General features: G+C 38.1%; 1 protein-coding gene across 3 annotated transcripts in view; it reads left to right on the forward strand.

Annotated features, from left to right (window-relative positions):
• The window catches only part of LOC116713747 (inactive phospholipase D5-like), a 55,261-nt gene that overhangs the window by 13,077 nt on the left and 30,077 nt on the right, over window positions 1-12,107 (forward strand). The window lies entirely within an intron of this gene.

The raw sequence follows: 12,107 nt of genomic DNA on the forward strand, positions 1-12,107 counted from the left end.
TAGATGTACGACTAATCTGGTCAGAAGTTGACACTTATCACAAGCAGAAATGTCCTATCGTGATTTATTTCATTTAGGATGTAGTTTTATCGTAGCAGTATGGAACTTCCATAACAGCAATTGAGTGAACAAGTCTACATTTCTTGTGGTACGTACAAGAAATGTACGTACCACATACATTGAATGCATAAAACTTATGCATTCAAGTCTATATACTGTAGTTGCTTCATAATGATTTTTAAACCATTGATATTGATTGTTGTACGATCATACCACCCTCCATCAAACCAAAAGGGCTATGGAATGATGATTGTATGTACTCTGATTTACTGGCACTGTACGGCTAAATAATGAGTGTGCAAACTGTATTAGCATTTATTTTTGATTTATGTCTTTAGCTCATTTTTAAGCTACACGGCGTTCCGCTTTGGATGTTACATATTCAAGATATTTATCTCGCAGGAAGGAAAGGTATAACTCAATCTGTCAAAAATTAATCTTATTTTTCCAGTCACTGCTCCCAACTGTGTATGCAATTACCTCATTTGTTTCATGAGACACGAGGGCCGCATGTCTATAAGAGCAAGTAACTCATCCAAAACATTTTACTCATTGAAAATTCAATTACTGTGTAATGAAATTTGCTAATATAACCAGAAAGAAAAAAATAACTGCAGTTGGTGTTTTTTCTCCCCCGCATAACAGATAAACTCTGTTACTGTTTTATCTTTTAGTAGTTTAATTTCATCATTCTTTCATCTCTTGCTTAAGAGTTTAATAATTTATTGAAAGGCAGTAATAATGCTTCAAACATTTACTTATAGACAAAATCTAACCTGTTGTTGCGCAACATATGTACCCAGAAATTCTCCATCTTTTTTGTTCTTTTGCACGAATGGCGCATAGCAACAGCTTTGAATCAAGGTTTAATTCCCTGCTGAGTAAAACAGAAATATTTATCCAAATTTGTAATTTCATCACAACTCTAATCAGGAACTAAAGTGTACTTAGACTTGCTGCAGAGTACATACACCGAGTAGCTCAGCTGTTGTTTCAATAAAAATCACTGCGCCGTCCCACGTGACTGAGACCCGTTTGTCAGATTTTATGCTTCCTTTTGTCTTCTGGTGCCATATGTTTCTTACTTATGGCACCAAACATTTGGTGCCATAAGCCAAATGTTTATGGCAAGGCTCCACTCTCAAGAGCCTTGAGAGTGGACCGCTGAGCAAAAAAGGAGGCTTAGTTTGAGTTTCAGCAAGACTGCAGGGAGCAGCAAGAGGAAGAGGAGTGATGGAAAACAGGGGGCAGAAAGAGCAGAGAGAGAGAGGGGTAACACAAAGAATGAGTGGGGTAATGATTTAAAGTACAGTAGTGAAAAAAAGAAGAGAATGTGTTGAAATATGGCACACGAAAAGAAGCTTAGCAACAGCTTAGATTTGAAAAAATGTTTACGACAAAGGTTTCCAAAGTCAGTCCTTTAGGGCTTAGGATAAACTCTGGGATGAAGATATAAAGGTGGAAACTTTTATCTATTTCAAACGCCAGTAATTAAGATATTTAACAGTTCTATTACTTTATAGCAGAGACCTATTGAGACTGATCCTATTGCAAGATGCTGCCTAAACCTGTCACATAATAAAACACCTAGTCCACTACCTGAATGCTGAGTATGTCAAAAACCAGCTTGAGTGCTATAAACTTACAACATCTGTGCTGCAAGAAGCTGGAGAAGAAGATATGAAAATCGGAATGTATTATTCAGTAGGTTCCAAACTATGAATCAGCAATTTGTGTTCGTTGCTGTCACTCGCTGTCCCAAGTTGGATTGTTTATTGAAGTAATTTTCCAGCAGCGTCATGCAAATCTTGGATGCTTTATCTTGGTGAAGAATATCAATATTTAATAGATGAAAACCCCTTTAATTAGCAAAGAAGATGCCAAGCATTTTTACAGCCAAAAACACTTTAAAAATTAATATCTTCAATGTCGCTGAAATCGGATGAGTCGTGGTGGGATTTGGCGTTGCATCGTCTGAAGCTGGTTCTTAGGAAGAAGTCTGTATTTTTTTTAACACCAGGAAAACTTCACGCTTGATTCGGTATTGTTTCAAGAAGCGATCCCACCCTCGATGAGAGACGTTAAATAACACCAATGATGCCTCCTATGGCAGCGTTTTAAAAGGTGATTTCACAACAGGGGCACAGGAAAGCCTTTTGGAGCGGATATGTTGATTTAGCTTTGTTAGCCACTTCTGGGTTGGTTTTGATTCCTTCTCTGGAAATGATAAGGCGTTGAAGAAGATCCCTAAAAAAAAAAATTCTTAACTCTTATAATATGACTTCTTCTTACCCACTTTCTATCTGTTTTACTTTTTGTGAGCCAAGGAATACATCTTCGAGGTAAGATCGAGTCCCAGACAGGATGATTCATGGTCTCTCGGTAATTCATCTTACTATGAATTACTGAATCTTTATCCATGAATTACTGAATCTTTATCTCTAAAATTACTAATTTATATGAATATTAAGAATCAGGAGCCCAGGGACTTTTTTTTTTTTTACCTGAAACATTTATAATGTAAGTTGAAATCTCAAGACTATAAAGGTGTTGTGGAGAGAAATGTACTGCCTGGTGTCAGAAAGCTCGGTCTCAGTGGCAGGTCATGGGTCTTTCATCAGGATAATGGCCCAAAACACAGCTAAAAAGAGTCAAACATTGGACTATTCTGAACTGGCCTTCTTGAGGTCTGACCTAAATCCGGTTGAGCATGATGTGGAAAGAGTGGAAACATGTTATCTGGAGAAGACACGATAGTCAGCCGGAGCAATAAGTTTTATTCAAAAATCATTTTTGTTCAATTTTCATTCATTATTACCTTTATCAGTTTCAAGTTATTCCAATTTCCACTATGTGCTATGCATTCACTGGACAGAGAGGCACCGCTTATTAAAGTGGTCAGTGAATGTATTATGAAAAGGACAGGAAGTGTACCACATGCATGGCGTGTGTTAAGAAAACTGCTATGAAGAATTGCATTTGCTATCACCTAAACAAAGTTGCAGTCTCAAAATTACAGACAAACATTTTTTTTTTCTTGATACTAGATACATTACAAATTTAAGTTGCTGACACACACACTTCTTAAATTACACCGACTCTCTGTAAGCTGGACCATCTCATTTTCTCTCTTAGTTCAGCAGCTGGACCTGTGACAAGATGCAGTGGAGCAGTAAACATAAAGACGTACAGTACGTCCTAACAGAGGCCGACAAATATCTTAAGGGAACTTTTCAACAGCAGCACACATTGATTGTGTCAGAATTTCATTGGCACTCAATCTCGTTTTTTACGTAAAAATAAGAATATTTTACAGAGGATAAGAAAGATTTATATTTATTTGCGATATCCCTACAGCTCTGAGACAGGGATGTAAATGGAGTCTTTAACATTACAGTAATGTAATAGATTGGTCCAGTTTTCCCAAGAAGCTAGCTTTGCAAACAACCCCTACTTGGTTTTGAAGCACCAGTAAAATAAATAAATAAATTAATTAATTAATAAACATCAATTGGAGAACCTACTTTTCAACATGTGTATGTCTGTGTGAGAGAAAATAATGGTTTTATCCAAACTGCAGTGACCCTCAGGCCGCCCCGACACATTTACGGAGGCAGAAGCTTAGTATCTTCACACACACACACACACACACGCAACACCACACGCCTGTGCACCCCCGCACACACACATACACATCCCCACTTGCAAATTGAAAAAAACTGACTCTACACTTTGGACAGACACATTATTTGTCATCCTGTGCTAACAAGGGATTATCCAGGCATAACAGATGACACCTCTCAGAACATTACAAGATCTTAGCAGAGAACACGCTGTCTGATTTATCAAAGCATTAATTATGAATGTCTCTGAAGTGGAGCTAAGGGGGAGCCGAGGAGAATGCGTCGATTGTTTATTGGTCAGTGTTCGAGGGTCTATCTGCACATCTATGGTCAAACACAGCATCTGGGTCTTGTTAAACATATTCCACCTGTGTAGTTTTATTGTTTTGCAGCTGTTGTCTGAAAGACAGATGCAGTAAACTTTTTTTATATAGCTTTGTGTCCTTGACTTGATGGAATGGTGCATAAAAAATGTGAAAGCTCATCTATTTTCAGTCTGAAACAGTTGGAATTATAATTTTCCTTAAGCTTTTTTTTCACGGAGCAATTAAGAGCTATGTCCATTTCACATTAGCTAAGTAAGGGAAGTTCTTGATATTGAGAGATAGTCAAAGTGTATAAAAGTAGTACATATGTGAAAACAATGATGAAAGGGCAGAACTGTTCTACAGACATTTTAAGCTGCAACAACCTTGACGTTGGAGAACAACTGTAGCTCAACCCATAATGAGCTGAATTTGAATTTCTTCTTTAACTTATATTATTGAAAATCCCATAATGCAAGGCACAAAGATGAATTATGTCCAAAAAACACAATGAATGCCAAGACAGATAGCTCTAGCAGGTTCAACAGCCAGATCATCAAGGTGATTCTGGGTGTTGTTAATGATCAAAAGGCTTCTCAGATGGAAAATGTGTTGTTTTGTAGATATGTTTACATTTGATGTGTCCTATATCTGTACAAAACATTTGATGACTTCCATAGGTGATTTATTAATAATCCCTCTCTCTAGTCATTTCTGCTGTTTACCCATAAAAACTGGGTTCCCTTTCAACCACTACACATTAGCATTAGCATGTAGCATTAGCATGAAGCGTTTTCCCAGGGACAGATAACATGTTAGAAAATGAGCTGGGAATGAACATACAGAGTTTAAATGACGAGAGACACAATTTACATGATAATACTGCGCAAAATACAAAATGATAATGTCCATAAATGTGAGACTTTTGACTACTTCCATTCACTGTTATGCTCTGTGTATCAACTAATTAGGAAAAATTAGTTGATGCGCAGTCTTTTTGAAGTCTTTATGGGTTTCAAAAGACAAAACTGGTAGGTAGGTAGGATGTTTGAATGGGCTGCATAAAAAGAATGAGAAGTAAAGAAAAAGGCATTTCTGTGACACAGCAAGACGTTCCAGATCCTGTTCTGTTTTCACTCAGAATTTAAAAGAACAAAAAAATAATAATAATAATCCTGGCTCAGTTATTTTAAAGTTGGCCCCCCTCTTTCCCAATTTTATGTGTGCCACTAAACGTCTGGATAGGGCAGCTCATTACTGCAAACATCAGCATCCTTGAAGGCTGCATGAGGTACGCAGCGGGCTGACAGACTGCCAGCACGCACAAAATAAACTCACATCCGCTTGGCTAAAAGTAAAAATAAGGTTGTACAAAACCAACAATGGCATAGATAGTCCTGAAATAAAAGAGATGGGCCTTTTTATATGCTGACGTCTAAGCAGACTGAGTTTGGTTGTGAGCTTGTTTGGTTAGAATACGTCAAGAAACAATTAGAAATCCTATTTAAGGGGAAGAGCATGACTTTTGTTTCATCCAAATTTATTATAGATGCACAACATGAACATCTATAATAATGTTCATTTTTATAGATGAACATTATATAAAAATGTTCATCTATTTTTATACATAGATGAACATGTATTTGCTTTTTTATACATTATATAACAAAGCAAAGCAAAGTTTATTTGCTTTATACTACAAATATGATAGCACTTACTGTATTAAGGAGGATAATTGTAATTATTTTCGTATAAATAAATAGATTCTCATCATTTCAAGTTCTGAAGATTATCAGTATCATTATCACGGCTTGTTTCAGCCTCTGAACTAGCAGCTAAAATGGCTTGTGGATGGTCAGATTCATATTCTGGCTCAAACATACAATACTGAACCCAGGCAGGTGAAACATTACCTCTGTCTGAGATTTTCATTCTAAAGCGAAATGGTCCGTCTGTCTGGATGGAAAATCCTTCAGGATCCACTGTGGGATCTATTGACACTCACTCATCCAGAACGGTGCTTACTAATGCCACAAAAATGAAGCTAATTTCTTTGACTCAGCTCTTGATGCTTACAAGTACTTTCTATTTACTGTGGTCTTCCCTGGTCACTAAGAAGGAACACACATTTATATTAAAACAACAGCATATTTTTGTGAAGTCCTGCCTTATAAATCCATATATGTTATTTGAATTTTTAGAAATAAAAATTCAAATATATTCAAATATAATTCAACTATATATATATAAATATATATATAGTTGTCGACACACTGGCGACCTGTCCAGGGTGAACCCCGCCTCTCGCTCAGAACGTTAGCTGGAGAGAGGCACCAGCAGCCCTCCCGACCCCACTAGGGACAAGGGCGTTAGAAAATGAATGGATGGATGGATGAATATATATAGTTGCAGTAAATGTAAAAGAGATGCATATGCAGCTATTTTGTTTAACCTTTATGTTTTCAGTTCTGATCTAAATTCAGTGCTTTAGGCCCACAAAACTCTGCTCTTCATAATACACGTAACGCAAGTGCTCAATCATACAGCTGACAAGGTGATACCATAAAACGCACCCACACATATAAACTAGTCAGAGCGGTGAACATGCACAAGTACTGTTCTTGTTAAGCAGCACCTCTTCAACACTGCAAATGAATCTCTTGCAGCTCAAAACACCAAGTCAGAGGTGTCAACTGGGGAAAATGCTCTGCTCCACAGAAGTTCTGCAGTGGGTAAGGCTGGATGGCTTTAAATAAAATGTGTCTTTTATCGCTAGACACAAAACATCTTTTGTGGAGTAATTTGTCTGTTTTCGTCACCAAGGTGATACTTCATCGGGTGGGGGGGGGGGGTGATCTAATCAAAGTTGTTTCCCTGAATGATGCTTTTCAGAGTGCAGCCCCTCAGAGGATCAGATGAATTAAAGCAGAAGAGACAGGAGTCTGATCTCTCATTGTGATTCACTTTGGGCTTCCTCTGTTCTCTGCCTTTTTTTTTTTTTGTTCCCTTCCATCGCAGCCATTTAGCCAAAGCCCTGCAGCTTGTCGGGATATCAAGTCCAAGCAGCTCAGCTGGCAAAACTTTAATGAAACACTTTTAGCTTGTATAGTGTGTGCACCTTTGTAGATAAGTGTGTGTGTGTGTACACGCACTCAGTATGCCATCCTCCGTCTACGTACACCAGCTGAGACAGTGTAATTGAAAATCCTGCTGATTCCAGCGCTAACCTGCAGACTCACACACACACACACACACGCCCACACACCCGCACACACACCCCCACACATTCCCTCACACACATAACGTGCGCGGGCGGTGAAGAGCTGCTGATGGTGACATGTCCGGTGGCAACATGAAACTTTAGCAATAACAGATAAGCAGAGTGGCGGGAAATGGCAGGCATTAAAACGTGCTGTGTGCTTCAAAAGGTTGGAAACACCAAACGTTCAATAAAAGCTCGTGTCACTCCATCAACTTCAGTTTGTTGTGACCGTGATAAAACATGTAGCGTAATATTAATCATCACTTTTATCAAATAAACAACAGAAATATTGAATAATGTAAGTAGCAGTTTGGAGTGGTCCAAAAACATATTAACTACAGTAATATCCTCCTCTCTTTAGACCCCTCATGGATGTACTGTTGTGCCTTTATGGGCTGCCTGTTCTGTCGCTACACCATGCACTACCAACTCACCAGTTTTTCTCTAATCTCTACTACGGCACAAGTAATTGTTCTCCCATTTCAAATATGTGATGTTTTGTTTAATTTCCACATGCTGCAAGCCGAATTATCAACAAGTCATATCAAAAGGGAACGTGGCTAAACATGCTACTTCAGCTAACACTTGTCATGAGCAAGACATGACTGTATGTGTGTGGAGTGTGGAGTCCCACGTTATCTTTAGTTGCAAATAACATTTTGGCAGAATATCATAGCTGCTTTCCTAACCAACTAGGCCGGTGTTGATTCTTTTGAGATTATGTAACTGTTAAGGAAAAGGGACAGAAGTAACAGCAGCAGAGTTATATTGTAACTCTGATGAAATGTAGTGTGTTATTTCTACTGCTCTGTAAACCTACACTCAGTTTTGTTCATTTTAATGCAGTATAGGATAAAAAAAAAAGTCGTTTTGGCTTATTCTTAAAAATTTGGTATTGGTGCAAGGGACCAAACAGGAAACCCTCACCAAAATAACTATATAGTTAACGATAGTTATGACAGAATTTAATTCAGGCAAACCAATCCATTTTCTATTCATCTTATAAACTGCATGAAAGAGATTTGGTTCCAAAGTGTGACAGACAAATAAGGTCTACAAATAAGATAAAATGAAAAATGTAATAATAATGACCTTGTTGAAAAACATGAGACTTAGATGCAGTTTTTTTTTTCTCCAGCTGCTACAAGTTAATTAAACATTAAGATAAAACCAAGACAGAGAAAAAAAAAAAATCCAATATCTTCTGCGTGCAAACAGAAGCCTCCAAGAGAAAGAATGGCTTCTCATTAGAGCACTCAGAAGGAATATTTTATTAGATTAATCCAACAACAGTCTCTGCTGCTCTGCCTGGCTGCCTTTTTACCCAATGTTTTAGTATATTGTTCTCATGAAGATGTATCTATTTTGGTTCACCCAAACCACAGGCTCCCGTGATAATAGTTAAAATAGTAAAAAAGATCTTCAAAATAATTACAAACTTCCTGTTGAGTAGCAGCAAGTATTCTAAGAGGCAGGGTAATGAAGAAACATACAGTTAGGATTAGACTTAAACAACAACATGTTATTAAAACCAATAGAAAACCTGAAGCAAAACTGTCATAATCGCGGCACATTATAATATAAATCACATCCTCTGGTTTTACTATCATTCTTTCTTGTTTTGTCACGTTGAGAACATTTTTATCTAATTTCCTTTTACGTCTGAGACTAGCCAGCGATCTCTTGACAAAATAAAGAATATCTTTCTAAATCTTTTATTACGACGCCTTTCTGAAGGATTGTTTTGAAGAGGCATTTTCAGATGTGCTCTTTATTTTTTAAAATACTTGCAGTTAGCTTATTTGGACATAGAGTTCTGTCTTTAATTTACTCAATTATTGTTGCGTAAGTGCTAGAAATCAGTTTATTGTTTACAATAAGAAATTTACGCACACTCTAAAGCAACCCAGAATTTCAGATTAAACGTCACCCTGTGGCTCTCATCGTTGTTTAAATAATCACTAAACAGATTCAGAAACATATTTGTTTTTCAGCCACTATCAGCGTGTCTGATAAACGTTTTATATTTTCAGACTCAAATTAGACGAGAATCCCCACATCTTCAGAAGTAGCCATGTTTTACAGTCCCATCGTCATGTTCTTTGACAGAGCAGCCTATCGCTTGACACGGTTAGCATTAGCAGCCATTATTAATGTGTTGGCTTAAAGAAACAACAGGGTACAAAAACATTTGCAAAGAATAGTACATGCAACAGCTGGAAGGGAAAAAAAAAATTAAATCAAGTTAAAAATGTTAAAATAGTTTTAGTAACTGTGGATTAATCGTGTTTAAGTGGCCAAAAGAACTGTAGAAACAGACAACTAAACTCCCTAAATGTAATCAACCACGGAACAGTTTTGTGTCTCCTTTTTCGTCAAACGGTGGCAGCCAAATGAACGAGGACAGATGCTGGAGCAGGGCTGCCACCAAGCAGGGACTGAGAGTTGATTGAGTGGGCTCAAGTCTCATCATAGTCAGCAGGGTTCTCGTGTCATTTTAATGGGACTGTAATTGACGTATCGATTCAGAGAGCAGAGCCCGGATCAATGTGCTGAGCGAGACAAAGTAGAAGGACAAAACTCCTCGCAGAGCAGTTGTCACAACTGAAAGTGGATAGCAGCGACATCTTATAACTTAAACAGCACAATTTGATGGGTGGAAATGTTTTCTACAGGTGTCCACATCACACCAGGTGTTGTTTTTTGTTTGTTTTTTTAGGAAAACTGGCAAGTGGGAACATTTTAAACACATTCTTTTGACATAATAAGCTGTTGTTCACACAGAAGCTCTGTCTGCGGTGGATGGAAGGAAGATGCAAATTTGAGGTAGTTGAAGTACAAGAAAATCTAGTGAAAGACATAACGGCCTCAGACTGGTTGTAAAGCTTTCATGACCAAGGCGAGGTCAAGCAGGAGGAGTAGAAAATGAGGATAACAACAAAGTGGTTCATCATTTTGAAGTAGAAGAAAAGAATGCATGCAACAGTTTGAATGCACATCTGAAAAGTGTATTCAGTCACACTGGCTCAAATGAACTGTTATGAAGAATTAACATTTCACTGCAAACAAAGTTGAAAGCATTTCCAGGTCTCTGTTCCGTGCAGCTAGAGAATGAAATGCTATTCAGATTGGATGGATTTTTTCAGAAACTCTTGATTGATTCTTGATTGACTCTTGATTCTAACTCATAAATATGTTTTGATCCGAACCATTTCATTGCAGTTCTTCTGACTATTGTTCATGTTCTCTATGCCAGGGTAGATTTTTTTTGGTCTTCAGATATTATTCTATTGCCATTAACAACAGTAGGATCTTTGTCAAAAATGTGGGTTTTTTTCCATTTTGAGAAGTTTTGAATTGTCAGTATTTTTTGAAAGAAAGAGACTAAGGGTAGATCTAATATTGAAGTTTAAGTTGTTCCACAAATTAGGAGTCCGTTCCCCTCTGCTTTTAAGTTTGGTTCTGGTAGCTAATAGGGGCGGTTTATTATCTGATCGAATTGTTCTGGAAACGGGAAATGGTCACGAAGAAGATCCTGGAAGTAACCCGTGGCTATGCCATTTGTAACTTTAAAAACCAATAAAAGACCTTTAATATTCAATCCGATAAGAAACTGGCAGCCAATGCAGAGAAACCAAAACTCACGTTTTCAGGTTCCTGTTAAGAGTCGAGCCGTTTTGAGTCATTTGGTAAAGAAGATTGTTTTTCTAATGAGTTACAGTAATCTGTCTAGTGCATTTACTATTATTCCTCCACTGAAGGGTTAAGGCTCCAAAGCTTTAAAAAAAAAAAGATTTTTTGGCTTTTGAAGCAGCAATCTGATCTTCATCCTCTTTTATTTTTTATAATGTCACACACAAACACGCACACCCCCGCACATGCCCACACACAAGCTCAAAGAGCATTTGCGTAAGTAATTAATTTTTTTCATGTCAGCGTAAGGCCTTCAAAGATGCACAGTGGCCTTCACAAATAGGAAAAGGTCAACCAAATACCTTTATAAGGGTAAGACTGGTTACTTCTACTTTTTTTTTGTTCACAAAATGTTATTTTTCAAGTCTAATAATAAATATGCTTAAAAATCTTCTTAATGTCTTTTTGTTGGATGCGAGACGAGTGGGAGCTGTAACCGTCACTAATTTTAACAACCAAACACCAGCTCCACTGTTCATCAGTCCGGATGGGATGACACATACAAGTATCCGCTCGATCGCTGAATCAATCAGTTCTGCTCCCTCCCCAGACAGAAAGGAGCACCAGTCACTCCCTGCTGTGGTGAATTTCAGCCTCTCGCACATAAATTACTTCTCAGGCTGGAAGTCTGTTCCGGCCCAGGAAACGCTGAAACACTGCGTGAGCTGAAACTGAAGTCAGATTTTTGTTGCAACCAATTTGAGACTTTTCTTTCACAAACTGCTCGTCTCCGCGTTGTGCAGACGCGGCGTGACGAGTTGAACCGGGATCCAGAGTGCTGACCTTCACCCTCATCCTGGAGCCGGGTAATAGATCTCAGGGTTAAGGGTACAGACAGAGATGTGGAATGAAAGGACCAAAAGAAGACAGCACATTTCCCAGCAGAGCCGGGATTGATGGAGTTTTTTAAAGTCGGTGCGTCTCTTTCAGGGTAAATCTTGTTAGGGTTGGAGCTGTTGGGACTGCATAGCTTCTCCCTCCTGCCTGTGGAGGTGATGGATGGCCATGCTGCTGGTTACTTCCTATTCATTTCATCGCAGTTCCACATACGGGACTCATCTGTACGAGAATATCTGAAATAAAGTGGATTTGGGTTGAAAGAGAGCACTTCTTTAAGGAATTCAATAAAGACACTTAAAACAAATGTAATAAATAACTCTGCCA

The sequence above is a fragment of the Xiphophorus hellerii genome, chromosome 22, assembly GCF_003331165.1.
Source record: "Xiphophorus hellerii strain 12219 chromosome 22, Xiphophorus_hellerii-4.1, whole genome shotgun sequence".
NCBI lineage: Eukaryota > Metazoa > Chordata > Actinopteri > Cyprinodontiformes > Poeciliidae > Xiphophorus > Xiphophorus hellerii.